The sequence below is a fragment of the Ascaphus truei genome, chromosome 19 (assembly GCF_040206685.1).
Source record: "Ascaphus truei isolate aAscTru1 chromosome 19, aAscTru1.hap1, whole genome shotgun sequence".
Taxonomy (NCBI): domain Eukaryota; kingdom Metazoa; phylum Chordata; class Amphibia; order Anura; family Ascaphidae; genus Ascaphus; species Ascaphus truei.
This window is the reverse complement of record NC_134501.1, coordinates 29967222-29989862: the sequence shown is the minus strand read 5'-3', so window position 1 is coordinate 29989862 and position 22641 is coordinate 29967222. Positions and strand designations below refer to the sequence as shown.

The window sequence follows — 22641 nt, the reverse complement described above, 5'->3', positions numbered from 1 at the left end:
AAGCTTGGATTGGCGACTATAAGTCGTGATGAATAATGGACTCATATCACTATACTTGCTCTTAGATTGTATGTACCCCTTATGATGTTTGTCTTTTTTCTTTTTATCGAGGATTCCAGGGCGATCCAAAGTCATAGCGTACTCGTATGCTGTCTGGATATCTGTATATTTGTAACCCCTGGCTTGGAATCTCTCAAATAGTGCTTGTGACTGCAAAGAGAAATTCTCGTCATCAGAACATATCCGTCTCAACCTTACAAATTGGGCCCTCGGAATACTTTTGATTAAAGATTGTGGATGACAACTTTTGGCTGACAGTAGTGTGTTTCGGGAGTTTGGCTTGCGAAATATGTCAGTTTGGATTAGCATGTCATGGTCTATGTAAAGGAGCAGGTCCAGATAATTGATGCAATTTATATTTTGTTCATAAGTGAATTTGATATTAACATTATTGATATTAAGTGTGTTTATAAATGCTACAAGTGATGATTCATCGCCGTCCCATATAATAATGAGATCGTCGATGAATCTTTTATAGTAAATAATTTGTGAACGATAAGAATTATTACTGTGATATATATATTGTGCTTCCCATAACCCCATGAATAAGTTTGCATATGATGGTGCAAAACTTGTGCCCATTGCAGTGCCTAATAATTGTAAATAAAAACGTGAATCAAATAAGAAATAATTGTGAGTTAATAAAAATTTAATAGATTCTAATAGAAAAGTGCAAAGTGAAGTGGACAGATGTGATAAATTTAAAAAGTGCGTGATAGCTAATAACCCGTGATCGTGATTAATGATGGAATACAGAGAGATCACGTCAAGGGTGACCCATCTGTATTCTTTTTTCCAGACCAGATCCTTTACATCTACCATGAGGTCCGTGGAATCCTTAATGAATGACGGTAATGCCAGTACCAATGGTTTGAGATAAGAGTCCACATACCGCGATAACCCATCTCCCAAAGATCCAATACCTGCCACTATAGGACGACCAGGAGGGTCGACCAGTGACTTATGGATCTTTGGGAGATGGTGGAATACCGGAATCACGGGATGTGGACTTCTCAAAAATTCAATCTCATGTTTGTCTAATGTACAAAGTATCTTTCCAAATTCAATAATTTCATCTAGTTGACTAATAAAGTCCTGTGTTGGATCCTTTTTAAGAAGTTTATACTGATCCGGATTCCCTAGCTGCCGTAATGCCTCCTGTTTGTATTGTAGGGTGGATAAAACCACAAGGGCTCCACCTTTATCAGCATTTCTAAACATGATGTCTTTGTTATGCTTCAAGGTGTCTAGTTCATGAATCTCCGTGTATGTCAGGTTATTGGCATGCATAGATGAGCAGGAGAAACCTTTAGATAAAATTTGAAGGTCTCTTTCTACCAACCTTTCAAATGCCGTAATGAAAGGCCCCCTATTGGCATTGGGGCAGAAGATAGACTTCTTTTTAAATCCTGAGGAGTGGGTGCCAAAGAAAGGTTGGGAGAAAGCATTGATTTCTTCGCCTTGCTGCTCAAGTAATGCGTCCAAGTCTGATAATACACAGGTTTCCTGAAAGGTATCAAGAGAAATATTAGTTAATGCATCATTAGTAACAATATTAGGTAGTTCATCATCAGTATTGGGTAATACAACATCATTATCAGAGTCAGACAAGTTATTAGTTTGAAAATGTCCTCTTGATATAAAAAACTTTTTTAAGGATAATTTGCGAGTAAACCTTTGGAGGTCAATCACAGTCTGGAACAAGTGGAAGTCCTGAACCGGGGCAAAACCCAGTCCCTTATTTAGTAGAGATAATTGTGCATGGGAGAGTTCCACTCCTGAGAGATTAATGACGTTATTATCACACTCATCTATGTGTACTTCTTTCTTTTTGGTCTCCCGCGAGTTTCCACGTTTTCTCCGCGATCGTCTGGTTCGCGGCGTGATCGTGTTCCTGTGGATAAAAAAGAAGACGAAGAGGGAGCCTGTTCCTGATTTTTTGATCTGGCCCCATTAGATGTGATGGATGACCTGCTGTCGCTCCTAGATCTCCCATGGTTATCCCGTATACTCTCAGTAGAACCTTCAAAAGATACAGAGTGAGATCTCAATTCGCACTCTGAGTAGTCTGACTCCGCACCTGAGTTGTCAGCTGATCTTCCCTTTAAGATAGACTTATTAGGGTTGCTTTTAGACCATCCTTTGGATTGAGGTTTAAACCCCCTTGCTGTATTGGATCCCACATTCTCTCTTGTTTGAGGTTTCTGCCAACAATAAATTTGTCCTTTTATATAATCTACACGGTCTCGTTCGAACTTGCTGTGTTTTTTGTCACTTATTGTGTCCTCTATGGTCTCAATATTAGTCAGCAGGGTTTTGTCGTTTTTTATAAATTGATCCATTTTAGTAAATGGCTTCAAGTTGTTCCTCAAAAGGTTTATTTCCAACATTAATTACTCTTTTTCTTTTGACTTCTGCTGAATGATTAGTTCCATTAGCTTTAAGGAACATTGGTTTAGAGTATCAGTCCAGTCCTGCTCAAATTGCATATTGGTAAAGCCAAATGTTGGTGTCTTTTTTATTCGCAAACCTCGTGGTATTCTTTTACATCTAATATAGTTGTTCAATGAGGTGATGTCCCACCATAGGCGTATATTCAACACCAACAGTCTTTCTAGCTTTACAAAGTAATGTGTGAGGTCTGAAGGCTCCTCACATATAACCTCAGTACTTTCATTAAACAAGTGGGCAGCTTTTTTTGAACGTTTGGCATTATCCCCGCATGCATTGACATATGTATCCACATTTGTATCCTCTGATTCAACATCAATATCTTCCATGGCAAAAAAACAATATAATAGTATTGAATTAAAAATAAAAATTATTTATTAATATCTTGTTAAAAACTCTCATGCGTTGGCTGAAGCCTAAGTGCAAAAAACAGTAATCCTTAAATTCTTGAGTAAATAATGTCCTTTATATTTTGGAATTTTCCAGGATAGTCCAAATAAGCATATACAATTTACTTATTCACTTATTCACTTGCCCGTGAGCCATCAGGTAGAAATAGATTGCTAGAGAATATGGAATTACCCAGTATACCGAGGCTGCTAACAGGTAGTGCACACACTTTATGGCAACTTGATTGAAGAGAGACCCAGCAATGATTAATGAAACAATAAGCCTCCGGTATTGAAAACAGGGAGTTGGGTAATAGTAAGCCGGATAGAGGTACCTGTGTCATCATTTCCGGCGGAGCACGCTGACGCCAGCTACACCAGAGGAGGAAGCCGCTGCAGAATTCCCTGCACCAACAGGGACGGCTTTTTCGTGAGTACTCCTAACCTCCACGCGGTATTTCAGGGAGATTATTGAGGCGGTTAGTGCCGGGCTGTGATTTACTTGGGGGCGCCCCTTAGGGAGGTGTCCCCCTGTACCTCTATCCGGCTTACTATTACCCAACTCCCTGTTTTCAATACCGGAGGCTTATTGTTTCATTAATCATTGCTGGGTCTCTCTTCAATCAAGTTGCCATAAAGTGTGTGCACTACCTGTTAGCAGCCTCGGTATACTGGGTAATTCCATATTCTCTAGCAATCTATTTCTACCTGATGGCTCACGGGCAAGTGAATAAGTGAATAAGTAAATTGTATATGCTTATTTGGACTATCCTGGAAAATTCCAAAATATAAAGGACATTATTTACTCAAGAATTTAAGGATTACTGTTTTTTGCACTTAGGCTTCAGCCAACGCATGAGAGTTTTTAACAAGATATTAATAAATAATTTTTATTTTTAATTCAATACTATTATATTGTTTTTTTGCCATGGAAGATATTGATGTTGAATCAGAGGATACAAATGTGGATACATATGTCAATGCATGCGGGGATAATGCCAAACGTTCAAAAAAAGCTGCCCACTTGTTTAATGAAAGTACTGAGGTTATATGTGAGGAGCCTTCAGACCTCACACATTACTTTGTAAAGCTAGAAAGACTGTTGGTGTTGAATATACGCCTATGGTGGGACATCACCTCATTGAACAACTATATTAGATGTAAAAGAATACCACGAGGTTTGCGAATAAAAAAGACACCAACATTTGGCTTTACCAATATGCAATTTGAGCAGGACTGGACTGATACTCTAAACCAATGTTCCTTAAAGCTAATGGAACTAATCATTCAGCAGAAGTCAAAAGAAAAAGAGTAATTAATGTTGGAAATAAACCTTTTGAGGAACAACTTGAAGCCATTTACTAAAATGGATCAATTTATAAAAAACGACAAAACCCTGCTGACTAATATTGAGACCATAGAGGACACAATAAGTGACAAAAAACACAGCAAGTTCGAACGAGACCGTGTAGATTATATAAAAGGACAAATTTATTGTTGGCAGAAACCTCAAACAAGAGAGAATGTGGGATCCAATACAGCAAGGGGGTTTAAACCTCAATCCAAAGGATGGTCTAAAAGCAACCCTAATAAGTCTATCTTAAAGGGAAGATCAGCTGACAACTCAGGTGCGGAGTCAGACTACTCAGAGTGCGAATTGAGATCTCACTCTGTATCTTTTGAAGGTTCTACTGAGAGTATACGGGATAACCATGGGAGATCTAGGAGCGACAGCAGGTCATCCATCACATCTAATGGGGCCAGATCAAAAAATCAGGAACAGGCTCCCTCTTCGTCTTCTTTTTTATCCACAGGAACACGATCACGCCGCGAACCAGACGATCGCGGAGAAAACGTGGAAACTCGCGGGAGACCAAAAAGAAAGAAGTACACATAGATGAGTGTGATAATAACGTCATTAATCTCTCAGGAGTGGAACTCTCCCATGCACAATTATCTCTACTAAATAAGGGACTGGGTTTTGCCCCGGTTCAGGACTTCCACTTGTTCCAGACTGTGATTGACCTCCAAAGGTTTACTCGCAAATTATCCTTAAAAAAGTTTTTTATATCAAGAGGACATTTTCAAACTAATAACTTGTCTGACTCTGATAATGATGTTGTATTACCCAATACTGATGATGAACTACCTAATATTGTTACTAATGATGCATTAACTAATATTTCTCTTGATACCTTTCAGGAAACCTGTGTATTATCAGACTTGGACGCATTACTTGAGCAGCAAGGCGAAGAAATCAATGCTTTCTCCCAACCTTTCTTTGGCACCCACTCCTCAGGATTTAAAAAGAAGTCTATCTTCTGCCCCAATGCCAATAGGGGGCCTTTCATTACGGCATTTGAAAGGTTGGTAGAAAGAGACCTTCAAATTTTATCTAAAGGTTTCTCCTGCTCATCTATGCATGCCAATAACCTGACATACACGGAGATTCATGAACTAGACACCTTGAAGCATAACAAAGACATCATGTTTAGAAATGCTGATAAAGGTGGAGCCCTTGTGGTTTTATCCACCCTACAATACAAACAGGAGGCATTACGGCAGCTAGGGAATCCGGATCAGTATAAACTTCTTAAAAAGGATCCAACACAGGACTTTATTAGTCAACTAGATGAAATTATTGAATTTGGAAAGATACTTTGTACATTAGACAAACATGAGATTGAATTTTTGAGAAGTCCACATCCCGTGATTCCGGTATTCCACCATCTCCCAAAGATCCATAAGTCACTGGTCGACCCTCCTGGTCGTCCTATAGTGGCAGGTATTGGATCTTTGGGAGATGGGTTATCGCGGTATGTGGACTCTTATCTCAAACCATTGGTACTGGCATTACCGTCATTCATTAAGGATTCCACGGACCTCATGGTAGATGTAAAGGATCTGGTCTGGAAAAAAGAATACAGATGGGTCACCCTTGACGTGATCTCTCTGTATTCCATCATTAATCACGATCACGGGTTATTAGCTATCACGCACTTTTTAAATTTATCACATCTGTCCACTTCACTTTGCACTTTTCTATTAGAATCTATTAAATTTTTATTAACTCACAATTATTTCTTATTTGATTCACGTTTTTATTTACAATTATTAGGCACTGCAATGGGCACAAGTTTTGCACCATCATATGCAAACTTATTCATGGGGTTATGGGAAGCACAATATATATATCACAGTAATAATTCTTATCGTTCACAAATTATTTACTATAAAAGATTCATCGACGATCTCATTATTATATGGGACGGCGATGAATCATCACTTGTAGCATTTATAAACACACTTAATATCAATAATGTTAATATCAAATTCACTTATGAACAAAATATAAATTGCATCAATTATCTGGACCTGCTCCTTTACATAGACCATGACATGCTAATCCAAACTGACATATTTCGCAAGCCAAACTCCCGAAACACACTACTGTCAGCCAAAAGTTGTCATCCACAATCTTTAATCAAAAGTATTCCGAGGGCCCAATTTGTAAGGTTGAGACGGATATGTTCTGATGACGAGAATTTCTCTTTGCAGTCACAAGCACTATTTGAGAGATTCCAAGCCAGGGGTTACAAATATACAGATATCCAGACAGCATACGAGTACGCTATGACTTTGGATCGCCCTGGAATCCTCGATAAAAAGAAAAAAGACAAACATCATAAGGGGTACATACAATCTAAGAGCAAGTATAGTGATATGAGTCCATTATTCATCACGACTTATAGTCGCCAATCCAAGCTTATATGCGACATTGTGCATAAACATTGGCACACCCTGTGCCTTGATAAGGATATTGCTGAGTTTACCTTGAAGGGACCAAAATTTTCATTCCGTAGGGCTAAGACACTAGCATCACACCTCTCGCCAAGTCACTTTCAAACTAAAACTGATCTTAAAAGAATTGGTAGTATTCCTAAAGGTTTTTATGCATGTGGAAATTGTTCCATGTGTAAATATGTTCATAGTACAAAATTTGTCCAAACTGACATCAATGGAAAAAAATATTTTATTAAAGAATTTTTGAATTGTAATACATCCTACACCATTTATCTTTTGAGATGTGGTTGCAAAAAATTATATGTGGGACGAACCATTCGGCCAGTCAAGACCCGCATTGCCGAGCATGTCAGACTTATTAAAAAGAATGATGTGTCTCATCCAGTTCCCAGACACTTCTCCAGATGCCCTAAAGGGGGAATAGCCAACTTCCTAGCATTCAGGAAATTTTCCATTTGAATCTCAACATTGATTCATTTTTCATGTACATTTAATGGAATGGAATACAATGGAATATTTTACAAAATGTGTCACTTCTATTGGTCAAAGCATATTTGTATAGCATTGGTGCTATGTTTCAATACTGGAAAAAATATTAATTGGTCCCCTTTGATTAACGGTGTATTCTGAACAAAAGGTGGGCACTTTCATTAGTTTTGTGGGTTGGGCTGGTAAAATAAATTCGTATTTTGGTTTTGGTTGTATTTTTGGTTGTCAAATATATGTGCAATTTTGGTTTTGGTTCTGTTTTTTTAAAGCACAATTTGTTCGTTTTAGATGTTTGATTTTCCTAAGTCATGGGGAAAAAATAGGGAAGAAAATGCTAAAATAGCGTAACAAATAATTAAAAAGGCTAACACGAAGTGTAAGATCATAAAAACAGTTCAGAAACGAAAAAATATAACGGAAAAACTTGAAATAAATAAAAATGATAGGGTGAGAAACCCCTGGAGGTAAAAACTTGGCATAGGGCTCTAATTTTGGTGCTAAAAAATATTTGGGTTTTGACTCTAAAAATCTTAAGGGTTTAGGTTTTGTATTTGGTTTTGGAACTTAACCTTCTTGAAGGTTCTGGATTCACACACCCAGTTTCACCCATCTCTATTGGGAACCAGTGGCCAAAAAGTGTCTTTTTATATATCTATTTTAATGTATTATATTCATTTTGATCATTTGTTGGGGTTCATTTTTACATGTTGGAAAACCTTCATCTTACTTGGAAAATGTATGTAGTTGCAATGAGGAAGAAACACTCCGCCATATAACACTTTCTGATACCGAGATGCAATAATAGATCAATAATGTATGCATGGAATTAGGTGTATTCGGTTATGTGTTACCGAATTTCTTCACATGGGCTCTGTGGCGCAATGGATAGCGCATTGGACTTCTAGGTGGTTGAGATATTCAAAGGTTGTGGGTTCGAGTCCCACCAGAGTCGAATTTGTAATGCATTACGTGGACATTTTATACTTTTGCCACTTTATTTGTTGATTTTGCAATAAACACATGTTTAGATTTGACAATATGCTACTAGTGAAACGTAAAAAAATGAAGGTAAAAGTCGCGGGGGTAGGCAGTTTATTCAAGTGTGAAAAGTAAGTCATAAGTGCATGTATACTTGTGTGAATGCAACTTTTCACAAAAATTCATAGTTTTCATTACCACCATCTTGCCATCTTGGATGTGTCTTAGCTGGTTACAGCGTACTTCCTAGCATTCAGGAAATTTTCCATTTGAATCTCAACATTGATTCATTTTTCATGTACATTTAATGGAATGGAATACAATGGAATATTTTACAAAATGTGTCACTTCTATTGGTCAAAGCATATTTGTATAGCATTGGTGCTATGTTTCAATACTGGAAAAAATATTAATTGGTCCCCTTTGATTAACGGTGTATTCTGAACAAATGGTAGGCACTTTCATTAGTTTTGTGGGTTGGGCTGGTAAAATAAATTCGTATTTTGGTTTTGGTTGTATTTTTGGTTGTCAAATATATGTGCAATTTTGGTTTTGGTTCTGTTTTTTTAAAGCACAATTTGTTCGTTTTAGATGTTTGATTTTCCTAAGTCATGGGGAAAAAATAGGGAAGAAAATGCTAAAATAGCGTAACAAATAATTAAAAAGGCTAACACGAAGTGTAAGATCATAAAAACAGTTCAGAAACGAAAAAATATAACGGAAAAACTTGAAATAAATAAAAATGATAGGGTGAGAAACCCCTGGAGGTAAAAACTTGGCATAGGGCTCTAATTTTGGTGCTAAAAAATATTTGGGTTTTGACTCTAAAAATCTTAAGGGTTTAGGTTTTGTATTTGGTTTTGGAACTTAAGCTTCTTGAAGGTTCTGGATTCACACACCCAGTTTCACCCATCTCTATTGGGAACCAGTGGCCAAAAAGTGTCTTTTTATATATCTATTTTAATGTATTATATTCATTTTGATCATTTGTTGGGTACATTTTTACATGTTGGAAAACCTTCATATCACTTGGAAAATGTATGTAGTTGCAATGAGGAAGAAACATTCAGCCATATAACACTTTCTGATACCGAGATGCAATAATAGATCAATAATGTATGAATGGAATTAGGTGTATTCGGTTATGTGTTACCAGCTTTCTTCACATGGGCTCTGTGGCGCAATGGATAGCGCATTGGACTTCTAGGTGGTTGAGATATTCAAAGGTTGTGGGTTCGAGTCCCACCAGAGTCAAATTTGTAATGCATTACGTGGACATTTTATACTTTTGCAACTTTATTTGTTGATTTTGCAATAAACACATGTTTAGATTTGACAATATGCTACTAGTGAAACGTAAAAAAATTAAGGTAAAAGTCGCGGGGGTAGGCAGTTTATTCAAGTGTGAAAAGTAAGTCATAAATGCATGTATACTTGTGTGAATGCAACTTTTCACAAAAATTCATAGTTTTCATTACCACCATCTTGCCATCTTGGATGTGTCTTAGCTGGTTACAGCGCACTTCCTAGCATTCAGGAAATTTTCCATTTGAATCTCAACATTGATTCATTTTTCATGTACATTTAATGGAATGGAATACAATGGAATATTTTACAAAATGTGTCACTTCTATTGGTCAAAGCATATTTATATAGCATTGGTGCTATGTTTCAATACTGGAAAAAATATTAATTGGTCCCCTTTGATTAACGGTGTATTCTGAACAAAAGGTGGGCACTTTCATTAGTTTTGTGGGTTGGGCTGGTAAAATAAATTCGTATTTTGGTTTTGGTTGTATTTTTGGTTGTCAAATATATGTGCAATTTTGGTTTTGGTTCTGTTTTTTTAAAGCACAATTTGTTCGTTTTAGATGTTTGATTTTCCTAAGTCATGGGGAAAAAATAGGGAAGAAAATGCTAAAATAGCGTAACAAATAATTAAAAAGGCTAACACGAAGTGTAAGATCATAAAAACAGTTCAGAAACGAAAAAATATAACGGAAAAACTTGAAATAAATAAAAATGATAGGGTGAGAAACCCCTGGAGGTAAAAACTTGGCATAGGGCTCTAATTTTGGTGCTAAAAAATATTTGGGTTTTGACTCTAAAAATCTTAAGGGTTTAGGTTTTGTATTTGGTTTTGGAACTTAACCTTCTTGAAGGTTCTGGATTCACACACCCAGTTTCACCCATCTCTATTGGGAACCAGTGGCCAAAAAGTGTCTTTTTATATATCTATTTTAATGTATTATATTCATTTTGATCATTTGTTGGGGTTCATTTTTACATGTTGGAAAACCTTCATATTACTTGGAAAATGTATGTAGTTGCAATGAGGAAGAAACACTCCGCCATATAACACTTTCTGATACCGAGATGCAATAATAGATCAATAATGTATGCATAGAATTAGGTGTATTCGGTTATGTGTTACCAACTTTCTTCACATGGGCTCTGTGGCGCAATGGATAGCGCATTGGACTTCTAGGTGGTTGAGATATTCAAAGGTTGTGGGTTCGAGTCCCACCAGAGTCGAATTTGTAATGCATTACGTGGACATTTTATACTTTTGCAACTTTATTTGTTGATTTTGCAATAAACACATGTTTAGATTTGACAATATGCTACTAGTGAAACGTAAAAAAATTAAGGTAAAAGTCGCGGGGGTAGGCAGTTTATTCAAGTGTGAAAAGTAAGTCATAAATGCATGTATACTTGTGTGAATGCAACTTTTCACAAAAATTCATAGTTTTCATTACCACCATCTTGCCATCTTGGATGTGTCTTAGCTGGTTACAGCGCACTTCCTAGCATTCAGGAAATTTTCCATTTGAATCTCAACATTGATTCATTTTTCATGTACATTTAATGGAATGGAATACAATGGAATATTTTACAAAATGTGTCACTTCTATTGGTCAAAGCATATTTGTATAGCATTGGTGCTATGTTTCAATACTTGAAAAAATATTAATTGGTCCCCTTTGATTAACGGTGTATTCTGAACAAAAGGTGGGCACTTTCATTAGTTTTGTGGGTTGGGCTGGTAAAATAAATTCGTATTTTGGTTTTGGTTGTATTTTTGGTTGTCAAATATATGTGCAATTTTGGTTTTGGTTCTGTTTTTTTAAAGCACAATTTGTTCGTTTTAGATGTTTGATTTTCCTAAGTCATGGGGAAAAAATAGGGAAGAAAATGCTAAAATAGCGTAACAAATAATTAAAAAGGCTAACACGAAGTGTAAGATCATAAAAACAGTTCAGAAATGAAAAAATATAACGGAAAAACTTGAAATAAATAAAAATGATAGGGTGAGAAACCCCTGGAGGTAAAAACTTGGCATAGGGCTCTAATTTTGGTGCTAAAAAATATTTGGGTTTTGACTCTAAAAATCTTAAGGGTTTAGGTTTTGTATTTGGTTTTGGAACTTAACCTTCTTGAAGGTTCTGGATTCACACACCCAGTTTCACCCATCTCTATTGGGAACCAGTGGCCAAAAAGTGTCTTTTTATATATCTATTTTAATGTATTATATTCATTTTGATCATTTGTTGGGGTTCATTTTTACATGTTGGAAAACCTTCATCTTACTTGGAAAATGTATGTAGTTGCAATGAGGAAGAAACACTCCGCCATATAACACTTTCTGATACCGAGATGCAATAATAGATCAATAATGTATGCATGGAATTAGGTGTATTCGGTTATGTGTTACCGAATTTCTTCACATGGGCTCTGTGGCGCAATGGATAGCGCATTGGACTTCTAGGTGGTTGAGATATTCAAAGGTTGTGGGTTCGAGTCCCACCAGAGTCGAATTTGTAATGCATTACGTGGACATTTTATACTTTTGCCACTTTATTTGTTGATTTTGCAATAAACACATGTTTAGATTTGACAATATGCTACTAGTGAAACGTAAAAAAATGAAGGTAAAAGTCGCGGGGGTAGGCAGTTTATTCAAGTGTGAAAAGTAAGTCATAAGTGCATGTATACTTGTGTGAATGCAACTTTTCACAAAAATTCATAGTTTTCATTACCACCATCTTGCCATCTTGGATGTGTCTTAGCTGGTTACAGCGTACTTCCTAGCATTCAGGAAATTTTCCATTTGAATCTCAACATTGATTCATTTTTCATGTACATTTAATGGAATGGAATACAATGGAATATTTTACAAAATGTGTCACTTCTATTGGTCAAAGCATATTTGTATAGCATTGGTGCTATGTTTCAATACTGGAAAAAATATTAATTGGTCCCCTTTGATTAACGGTGTATTCTGAACAAATGGTAGGCACTTTCATTAGTTTTGTGGGTTGGGCTGGTAAAATAAATTCGTATTTTGGTTTTGGTTGTATTTTTGGTTGTCAAATATATGTGCAATTTTGGTTTTGGTTCTGTTTTTTTAAAGCACAATTTGTTCGTTTTAGATGTTTGATTTTCCTAAGTCATGGGGAAAAAATAGGGAAGAAAATGCTAAAATAGCGTAACAAATAATTAAAAAGGCTAACACGAAGTGTAAGATCATAAAAACAGTTCAGAAACGAAAAAATATAACGGAAAAACTTGAAATAAATAAAAATGATAGGGTGAGAAACCCCTGGAGGTAAAAACTTGGCATAGGGCTCTAATTTTGGTGCTAAAAAATATTTGGGTTTTGACTCTAAAAATCTTAAGGGTTTAGGTTTTGTATTTGGTTTTGGAACTTAAGCTTCTTGAAGGTTCTGGATTCACACACCCAGTTTCACCCATCTCTATTGGGAACCAGTGGCCAAAAAGTGTCTTTTTATATATCTATTTTAATGTATTATATTCATTTTGATCATTTGTTGGGTACATTTTTACATGTTGGAAAACCTTCATATCACTTGGAAAATGTATGTAGTTGCAATGAGGAAGAAACATTCAGCCATATAACACTTTCTGATACCGAGATGCAATAATAGATCAATAATGTATGAATGGAATTAGGTGTATTCGGTTATGTGTTACCAGCTTTCTTCACATGGGCTCTGTGGCGCAATGGATAGCGCATTGGACTTCTAGGTGGTTGAGATATTCAAAGGTTGTGGGTTCGAGTCCCACCAGAGTCAAATTTGTAATGCATTACGTGGACATTTTATACTTTTGCAACTTTATTTGTTGATTTTGCAATAAACACATGTTTAGATTTGACAATATGCTACTAGTGAAACGTAAAAAAATTAAGGTAAAAGTCGCGGGGGTAGGCAGTTTATTCAAGTGTGAAAAGTAAGTCATAAATGCATGTATACTTGTGTGAATGCAACTTTTCACAAAAATTCATAGTTTTCATTACCACCATCTTGCCATCTTGGATGTGTCTTAGCTGGTTACAGCGCACTTCCTAGCATTCAGGAAATTTTCCATTTGAATCTCAACATTGATTCATTTTTCATGTACATTTAATGGAATGGAATACAATGGAATATTTTACAAAATGTGTCACTTCTATTGGTCAAAGCATATTTATATAGCATTGGTGCTATGTTTCAATACTGGAAAAAATATTAATTGGTCCCCTTTGATTAACGGTGTATTCTGAACAAAAGGTGGGCACTTTCATTAGTTTTGTGGGTTGGGCTGGTAAAATAAATTCGTATTTTGGTTTTGGTTGTATTTTTGGTTGTCAAATATATGTGCAATTTTGGTTTTGGTTCTGTTTTTTTAAAGCACAATTTGTTCGTTTTAGATGTTTGATTTTCCTAAGTCATGGGGAAAAAATAGGGAAGAAAATGCTAAAATAGCGTAACAAATAATTAAAAAGGCTAACACGAAGTGTAAGATCATAAAAACAGTTCAGAAACGAAAAAATATAACGGAAAAACTTGAAATAAATAAAAATGATAGGGTGAGAAACCCCTGGAGGTAAAAACTTGGCATAGGGCTCTAATTTTGGTGCTAAAAAATATTTGGGTTTTGACTCTAAAAATCTTAAGGGTTTAGGTTTTGTATTTGGTTTTGGAACTTAACCTTCTTGAAGGTTCTGGATTCACACACCCAGTTTCACCCATCTCTATTGGGAACCAGTGGCCAAAAAGTGTCTTTTTATATATCTATTTTAATGTATTATATTCATTTTGATCATTTGTTGGGGTTCATTTTTACATGTTGGAAAACCTTCATATTACTTGGAAAATGTATGTAGTTGCAATGAGGAAGAAACACTCCGCCATATAACACTTTCTGATACCGAGATGCAATAATAGATCAATAATGTATGCATAGAATTAGGTGTATTCGGTTATGTGTTACCAACTTTCTTCACATGGGCTCTGTGGCGCAATGGATAGCGCATTGGACTTCTAGGTGGTTGAGATATTCAAAGGTTGTGGGTTCGAGTCCCACCAGAGTCGAATTTGTAATGCATTACGTGGACATTTTATACTTTTGCAACTTTATTTGTTGATTTTGCAATAAACACATGTTTAGATTTGACAATATGCTACTAGTGAAACGTAAAAAAATTAAGGTAAAAGTCGCGGGGGTAGGCAGTTTATTCAAGTGTGAAAAGTAAGTCATAAATGCATGTATACTTGTGTGAATGCAACTTTTCACAAAAATTCATAGTTTTCATTACCACCATCTTGCCATCTTGGATGTGTCTTAGCTGGTTACAGCGCACTTCCTAGCATTCAGGAAATTTTCCATTTGAATCTCAACATTGATTCATTTTTCATGTACATTTAATGGAATGGAATACAATGGAATATTTTACAAAATGTGTCACTTCTATTGGTCAAAGCATATTTATATAGCATTGGTGCTATGTTTCAATACTGGAAAAAATATTAATTGGTCCCCTTTGATTAACGGTGTATTCTGAACAAAAGGTGGGCACTTTCATTAGTTTTGTGGGTTGGGCTGGTAAAATAAATTCGTATTTTGGTTTTGGTTGTATTTTTGGTTGTCAAATATATGTGCAATTTTGGTTTTGGTTCTGTTTTTTTAAAGCACAATTTGTTCGTTTTAGATGTTTGATTTTCCTAAGTCATGGGGAAAAAATAGGGAAGAAAATGCTAAAATAGCGTAACAAATAATTAAAAAGGCTAACACGAAGTGTAAGATCATAAAAACAGTTCAGAAACGAAAAAATATAACGGAAAAACTTGAAATAAATAAAAATGATAGGGTGAGAAACCCCTGGAGGTAAAAACTTGGCATAGGGCTCTAATTTTGGTGCTAAAAAATATTTGGGTTTTGACTCTAAAAATCTTAAGGGTTTAGGTTTTGTATTTGGTTTTGGAACTTAACCTTCTTGAAGGTTCTGGATTCACACACCCAGTTTCACCCATCTCTATTGGGAACCAGTGGCCAAAAAGTGTCTTTTTATATATCTATTTTAATGTATTATATTCATTTTGATCATTTGTTGGGGTTCATTTTTACATGTTGGAAAACCTTCATATCACTTGGAAAATGTATGTAGTTGCAATGAGGAAGAAACACTCAGCCATATAACACTTTCTGATACCGAGATGCAATAATAGATCAATAATGTATGCATGAAATTAGGTGTATTCGGTTATGTGTTACCAGCTTTCTTCACATGGGCTCTGTGGCGCAATGGATAGCGCATTGGACTTCTAGGTGGTTGAGATATTCAAAGGTTGTGGGATCGAGTCCCACCAGAGTCGAATTTGTAATGCATTACATGGACATTTTATACTTTTGCAACTTTATTTGTTGATTTTGCAATAAACACATGTTTAGATTTGACAATATGCTACTAGTGAAACGTAAAAAAATGAAGGTAAAAGTCGCGGGGGTAGGCAGTTTATTCAAGTGTGAAAAGTAAGTCATAAATGCATGTATACTTGTGTGAATGCAACTTTTCACAAAAATTCATAGTTTTCATTACCACCATCTTGCTATCTTGGATGTGTCTTAGCTGGTTACAGCGCACTTCCTAGCATTCAGGAAATTTTCCATTTGAATCTCAACATTGATTCATTTTTCATGTACATTTAATGGAATGGAATACAATGGAATATTTTACAAAATGTGTCACTTCTATTGGTCAAAGCATATTTGTATAGCATTGGTGCTATGTTTCAATACTGGAAAAAATATTAATTGGTCCCCTTTGATTAACGGTGTATTCTGAACAAAAGGTGGGCACTTTCATTAGTTTTGTGGGTTGGGCTGGTAAAATAAATTCGTATTTTGGTTTTGGTTGTATTTTTGGTTGTCAAATATATGTGCAATTTTGGTTTTGGTTCTGTTTTTTTAAAGCACAATTTGTTCGTTTTAGATGTTTGATTTTCCTAAGTCATGGGGAAAAAATAGGGAAGAAAATGCTAAAATAGCGTAACAAATAATTAAAAAGGCTAACACGAAGTGTAAGATCATAAAAACAGTTCAGAAACGAAAAAATATAATGGAAAAACTTGAAATAAATAAAAATGATAGGGTGAGAAACCCCTGGAGGTAAAAACTTGGCATAGGGCTCTAATTTTGGTGCTAAAAAATATTTGGGTTTTGACTCTAAAAATCTTAAGGGTTTAGGTTTTGTATTTGGTTTTGGAACTTAAGCTTCTTGAAGGTTCTGGATTCACACACCCAGTTTCACCCATCTCTATTGGGAACCAGTGGCCAAAAAGTGTCTTTTTATATATCTATTTTAATGTATTATATTCATTTTGATCATTTGTTGGGGTTCATTTTTACATGTTGGAAAACCTTCATATCACTTGGAAAATGTATGTAGTTGCAATGAGGAAGAAACACTCAGCCATATAACACTTTCTGATACCGAGATGCAATAATAGATCAATAATGTATGCATGAAATTAGGTGTATTTGGTTATGTGTTACCAGCTTTCTTCACATGGGCTCTGTGGCGCAATGGATAGCGCATTGGACTTCTAGGTGGTTGAGATATTCAAAGGTTGTGGGTTCGAGTCCCACCAGAGTCGAATTTGTAATGCATTACGTGGACATTTTATACTTTTGCAACTTTATTTGTTGATTTTGCAATAAACACATGTTTAGATTTGACAATATGCTACTAGTGAAACGTAAAAAAATTAAGGTAAAAGTCGCGGGGGTAGGCAGTTTATTCAAGTGTGAAAAGTAAGTCATAAGTGCATGTATACTTGTGTGAATGCAACTTTTCACAAAAATTCATAGTTTTCATTACCCCCATCTTGCCATCTTGGATGTGTCTTAGCTGGTTACAGCGTACTTCCTAGCATTCAGGAAATTTTCCATTTGAATCTCAACATTGATTCATTTTTCATGTACATTTAATGGAATGGAATACAATGGAATATTTTACAAAATGTGTCACTTCTATTGGTCAAAGCATATTTGTATAGCATTGGTGCTATGTTTCAATACTGGAAAAAATATTAATTGGTCCCCTTTGATTAACGGTGTATTCTGAACAAAAGGTGGGCACTTTCATTAGTTTTGTGGGTTGGGCTGGTAAAATAAATTCGTATTTTGGTTTTGGTTGTATTTTTGGTTGTCAAATATATGTGCAATTTTGGTATTGGTTCTGTTTTTTTAAAGCACAATTTGTTCGTTTTAGATGTTTGATTTTCCTAAGTCATGGGGAAAAAATAGGGAAGAAAATGCTAAAATAGCGTAACAAATAATTAAAAAGGCTAACACGAAGTGTAAGATCATAAAAACAGTTCAGAAACGAAAAAATATAATGGAAAAACTTGAAATAAATAAAAATGATAGGGTGAGAAACCCCTGGAGGTAAAAACTTGGCATAGGGCTCTAATTTTGGTGCTAAAAAATATTTGGGTTTTGACTCTAAAAATCTTAAGGGTTTAGGTTTTGTATTTGGTTTTGGAACTTAAGCTTCTTGAAGGTTCTGGATTCACACACCCAGTTTCACCCATCTCTATTGGGAACCAGTGGCCAAAAAGTGTCTTTTTATATATCTATTTTAATGTATTATATTCATTTTGATCATTTGTTGGGGTTCATTTTTACATGTTGGAAAACCTTCATATTACTTGGAAAATGTATGTAGTTGCAATGAGGAAGAAACACTCCGCCATATAACACTTTCTGATACCGAGATGCAATAATAGATCAATAATGTATGCATGAAATTAGGTGTATTCGGTTATGTGTTACCAGCTTTCTTCACATGGGCTCTGTGGCGCAATGGATAGCGCATTGGACTTCTAGGTGGTTGAGATATTCAAAGGTTGTGGGTTCGAGTCCCACCAGAGTCGAATTTGTAATGCATTACATGGACATTTTATACTTTTGCAACTTTATTTGTTGATTTTGCAATAAACACATGTTTAGATTTGACAATATGCTACTAGTGAAACGTAAAAAAATGAAGGTAAAAGTCGCGGGGGTAGGCAGTTTATTCAAGTGTGAAAAGTAAGTCATAAGTGCATGTATACTTGTGTGAATGCAACTTTTCACAAAAATTCATAGTTTTCATTACCCCCATCTTGCCATCTTGGATGTGTCTTAGCTGGTTACAGCGCACTTCCTAGCATTCAGGAAATTTTCCATTTGAATCTCAACATTGATTCATTTTTCATGTACATTTAATGGAATGGAATACAATGGAATATTTTACAAAATGTGTCAATTCTATTGGTCAAAGCATATTTGTATAGCATTGGTGCTATGTTTCAATAGTGGAAAAAATATTAATTGGTCCCCTTTGATTAACGGTGTATTCTGAACAAAAGGTGGGCACTTTCATTAGTTTTGTGGGTTGGGCTGGTAAAATAAATTCGTATTTTGGTTTTGGTTGTATTTTTGGTTGTCAAATATATGTGCAATTTTGGTTTTGGTTCTGTTTTTTTAAAGCACAATTTGTTCGTTTTAGATGTTTGATTTTCCTAAGTCATGGGGAAAAAATAGGGAAGAAAATGCTAAAATAGCGTAACAAATAATTAAAAAGGCTAACACGAAGTGTAAGATCATAAAAACAGTTCAGAAACGAAAAAATATAACGGAAAAACTTGAAATAAATAAAAATGATAGGGTGAGAAACCCCTGGAGGTAAAAACTTGGCATAGGGCTCTAATTTTGGTGCTAAAAAATATTTGGGTTTTGACTCTAAAAATCTTAAGGGTTTAGGTTTTGTATTTGGTTTTGGAACTTAAGCTTCTTGAAGGTTCTGGATTCACACACCCAGTTTCACCCATCTCTATTGGGAACCAGTGGCCAAAAAGTGTCTTTTTATATATCTATTTTAATGTATTATATTCATTTTGATCATTTGTTGGGGTTCATTTTTACATGTTGGAAAACCTTCATATCACTTGGAAAATGTATGTAGTTGCAATGAGGAAGAAACACTCAGCCATATAACACTTTCTGATACCGAGATGCAATAATAGATCAATAATGTATGCATGAAATTAGGTGTATTCGGTTATGTGTTACCAGCTTTCTTCACATGGGCTCTGTGGCGCAATGGATAGCGCATTGGACTTCTAGGTGGTTGAGATATTCAAAGGTTGTGGGTTCGAGTCCCACCAGAGTCGAATTTGTAATGCATTACGTGGACATTTTATACTTTTGCAACTTTATTTGTTGATTTTGCAATAAACACATGTTTAGATTTGACAATATGCTACTAGTGAAACGTAAAAAAATTAAGGTAAAAGTCGCGGGGGTAGGCAGTTTATTCAAGTGTGAAAAGTAAGTCATAAGTGCATGTATACTTGTGTGAATGCAACTTTTCACAAAAATTCATAGTTTTCATTACCCCCATCTTGCCATCTTGGATGTGTCTTAGCTGGTTACAGCGTACTTCCTAGCATTCAGGAAATTTTCCATTTGAATCTCAACATTGATTCATTTTTCATGTACATTTAATGGAATGGAATACAATGGAATATTTTACAAAATGTGTCACTTCTATTGGTCAAAGCATATTTGTATAGCATTGGTGCTATGTTTCAATACTGGAAAAAATATTAATTGGTCCCCTTTGATTAACGGTGTATTCTGAACAAAAGGTGGGCACTTTCATTAGTTTTGTGGGTTGGGCTGGTAAAATAAATTCGTATTTTGGTTTTGGTTGTATTTTTGGTTGTCAAATATATGTGCAATTTTGGTATTGGTTCTGTTTTTTTAAAGCACAATTTGTTCGTTTTAGATGTTTGATTTTCCTAAGTCATGGGGAAAAAATAGGGAAGAAAATGCTAAAATAGCGTAACAAATAATTAAAAAGGCTAACACGAAGTGTAAGATCATAAAAACAGTTCAGAAACGAAAAAATATAATGGAAAAACTTGAAATAAATAAAAATGATAGGGTGAGAAACCCCTGGAGGTAAAAACTTGGCATAGGGCTCTAATTTTGGTGCTAAAAAATATTTGGGTTTTGACTCTAAAAATCTTAAGGGTTTAGGTTTTGTATTTGGTTTTGGAACTTAAGCTTCTTGAAGGTTCTGGATTCACACACCCAGTTTCACCCATCTCTATTGGGAACCAGTGGCCAAAAAGTGTCTTTTTATATATCTATTTTAATGTATTATATTCATTTTGATCATTTGTTGGGGTTCATTTTTACATGTTGGAAAACCTTCATATTACTTGGAAAATGTATGTAGTTGCAATGAGGAAGAAACACTCCGCCATATAACACTTTCTGATACCGAGATGCAATAATAGATCAATAATGTATGCATGAAATTAGGTGTATTCGGTTATGTGTTACCAGCTTTCTTCACATGGGCTCTGTGGCGCAATGGATAGCGCATTGGACTTCTAGGTGGTTGAGATATTCAAAGGTTGTGGGTTCGAGTCCCACCAGAGTCGAATTTGTAATGCATTACATGGACATTTTATACTTTTGCAACTTTATTTGTTGATTTTGCAATAAACACATGTTTAGATTTGACAATATGCTACTAGTGAAACGTAAAAAAATGAAGGTAAAAGTCGCGGGGGTAGGCAGTTTATTCAAGTGTGAAAAGTAAGTCATAAGTGCATGTATACTTGTGTGAATGCAACTTTTCACAAAAATTCATAGTTTTCATTACCCCCATCTTGCCATCTTGGATGTGTCTTAGCTGGTTACAGCGCACTTCCTAGCATTCAGGAAATTTTCCATTTGAATCTCAACATTGATTCATTTTTCATGTACATTTAATGGAATGGAATACAATGGAATATTTTACAAAATGTGTCAATTCTATTGGTCAAAGCATATTTGTATAGCATTGGTGCTATGTTTCAATAGTGGAAAAAATATTAATTGGTCCCCTTTGATTAACGGTGTATTCTGAACAAAAGGTGGGCACTTTCATTAGTTTTGTGGGTTGGGCTGGTAAAATAAATTCGTATTTTGGTTTTGGTTGTATTTTTGGTTGTCAAATATATGTGCAATTTTGGTTTTGGTTCTGTTTTTTTAAAGCACAATTTGTTCGTTTTAGATGTTTGATTTTCCTAAGTCATGGGGAAAAAATAGGGAAGAAAATGCTAAAATAGCGTAACAAATAATTAAAAAGGCTAACACGAAGTGTAAGATCATAAAAACAGTTCAGAAACGAAAAAATATAACGGAAAAACTTGAAATAAATAAAAATGATAGGGTGAGAAACCCCTGGAGGTAAAAACTTGGCATAGGGCTCTAATTTTGGTGCTAAAAAATATTTGGGTTTTGACTCTAAAAATCTTAAGGGTTTAGGTTTTGTATTTGGTTTTGGAACTTAAGCTTCTTGAAGGTTCTGGATTCACACACCCAGTTTCACCCATCTCTATTGGGAACCAGTGGCCAAAAAGTGTCTTTTTATATATCTATTTTAATGTATTATATTCATTTTGATCATTTGTTGGGGTTCATTTTTACATGTTGGAAAACCTTCATATCACTTGGAAAATGTATGTAGTTGCAATGAGGAAGAAACACTCAGCCATATAACACTTTCTGATACCGAGATGCAATAATAGATCAATAATGTATGCATGAAATTAGGTGTATTCGGTTATGTGTTACCAGCTTTCTTCACATGGGCTCTGTGGCGCAATGGATAGCGCATTGGACTTCTAGGTGGTTGAGATATTCAAAGGTTGTGGGATCGAGTCCCACCAGAGTCGAATTGTAATGCATTACATGGACATTTTATACTTTTGCAACTTTATTTGTTGATTTTGCAATAAACACATGTTTAGATTTGACAATATGCTACTAGTGAAACGTAAAAAAATGAAGGTAAAAGTCGCGGGGGTAGGCAGTTTATTGAAGTGTGAAAAGTAAGTCATAAGTGCATGTATACTTGTGTGAATGCAACTTTTCACAAAAATTCATAGTTTTCATTACCACCATCTTGCCATCTTGGATGTGTCTTAGCTGGTTACAGCGCACTTCCTAGCATTCAGGAAATTTTCCATTTGAATCTCAACATTGATTCATTTTTCATGTACATTTAATGGAAAGGAATACAATGGAATATTTTACAAAATGTGTCAATTCTATTGGTCAAAGCATATTTGTATAGCATTGG

General features: G+C 35.2%; 12 non-coding genes across 12 annotated transcripts; all 12 read left to right on the top strand.

Annotated features, from left to right (window-relative positions):
• The first annotated feature begins 8060 nt into the window (after positions 1–8060).
• TRNAR-UCU (transfer RNA arginine (anticodon UCU)) lies at positions 8061–8145 on the top strand. The gene is given in 2 exon segments: positions 8061–8097; positions 8110–8145. It is a non-coding gene; the product is annotated as a tRNA-Arg (tRNA).
• Positions 8146–9340: 1195 nt separating this feature from the next.
• TRNAR-UCU (transfer RNA arginine (anticodon UCU)) lies at positions 9341–9425 on the top strand. The gene is given in 2 exon segments: positions 9341–9377; positions 9390–9425. It is a non-coding gene; the product is annotated as a tRNA-Arg (tRNA).
• A 1196-nt stretch (positions 9426–10621) lies between these two features.
• On the top strand, positions 10622–10706 carry TRNAR-UCU (transfer RNA arginine (anticodon UCU)). The gene is given in 2 exon segments: positions 10622–10658; positions 10671–10706. It is a non-coding gene; the product is annotated as a tRNA-Arg (tRNA).
• A 1196-nt stretch (positions 10707–11902) lies between these two features.
• On the top strand, positions 11903–11987 carry TRNAR-UCU (transfer RNA arginine (anticodon UCU)). Its single transcript is given in 2 exon segments — positions 11903–11939; positions 11952–11987. It is a non-coding gene; the product is annotated as a tRNA-Arg (tRNA).
• A 1195-nt stretch (positions 11988–13182) lies between these two features.
• TRNAR-UCU (transfer RNA arginine (anticodon UCU)) lies at positions 13183–13267 on the top strand. Its single transcript is given in 2 exon segments — positions 13183–13219; positions 13232–13267. It is a non-coding gene; the product is annotated as a tRNA-Arg (tRNA).
• A 1196-nt stretch (positions 13268–14463) lies between these two features.
• On the top strand, positions 14464–14548 carry TRNAR-UCU (transfer RNA arginine (anticodon UCU)). The gene is given in 2 exon segments: positions 14464–14500; positions 14513–14548. It is a non-coding gene; the product is annotated as a tRNA-Arg (tRNA).
• A 1196-nt stretch (positions 14549–15744) lies between these two features.
• On the top strand, positions 15745–15829 carry TRNAR-UCU (transfer RNA arginine (anticodon UCU)). The gene is given in 2 exon segments: positions 15745–15781; positions 15794–15829. It is a non-coding gene; the product is annotated as a tRNA-Arg (tRNA).
• Positions 15830–17025: 1196 nt separating this feature from the next.
• TRNAR-UCU (transfer RNA arginine (anticodon UCU)) lies at positions 17026–17110 on the top strand. The gene is given in 2 exon segments: positions 17026–17062; positions 17075–17110. It is a non-coding gene; the product is annotated as a tRNA-Arg (tRNA).
• A 1196-nt stretch (positions 17111–18306) lies between these two features.
• Positions 18307–18391, top strand: TRNAR-UCU (transfer RNA arginine (anticodon UCU)). Its single transcript is given in 2 exon segments — positions 18307–18343; positions 18356–18391. It is a non-coding gene; the product is annotated as a tRNA-Arg (tRNA).
• Positions 18392–19587: 1196 nt separating this feature from the next.
• TRNAR-UCU (transfer RNA arginine (anticodon UCU)) lies at positions 19588–19672 on the top strand. The gene is given in 2 exon segments: positions 19588–19624; positions 19637–19672. It is a non-coding gene; the product is annotated as a tRNA-Arg (tRNA).
• A 1196-nt stretch (positions 19673–20868) lies between these two features.
• Positions 20869–20953, top strand: TRNAR-UCU (transfer RNA arginine (anticodon UCU)). Its single transcript is given in 2 exon segments — positions 20869–20905; positions 20918–20953. It is a non-coding gene; the product is annotated as a tRNA-Arg (tRNA).
• A 1196-nt stretch (positions 20954–22149) lies between these two features.
• TRNAR-UCU (transfer RNA arginine (anticodon UCU)) lies at positions 22150–22234 on the top strand. The gene is given in 2 exon segments: positions 22150–22186; positions 22199–22234. It is a non-coding gene; the product is annotated as a tRNA-Arg (tRNA).
• The last annotated feature ends 407 nt before the right edge of the window (positions 22235–22641 follow it).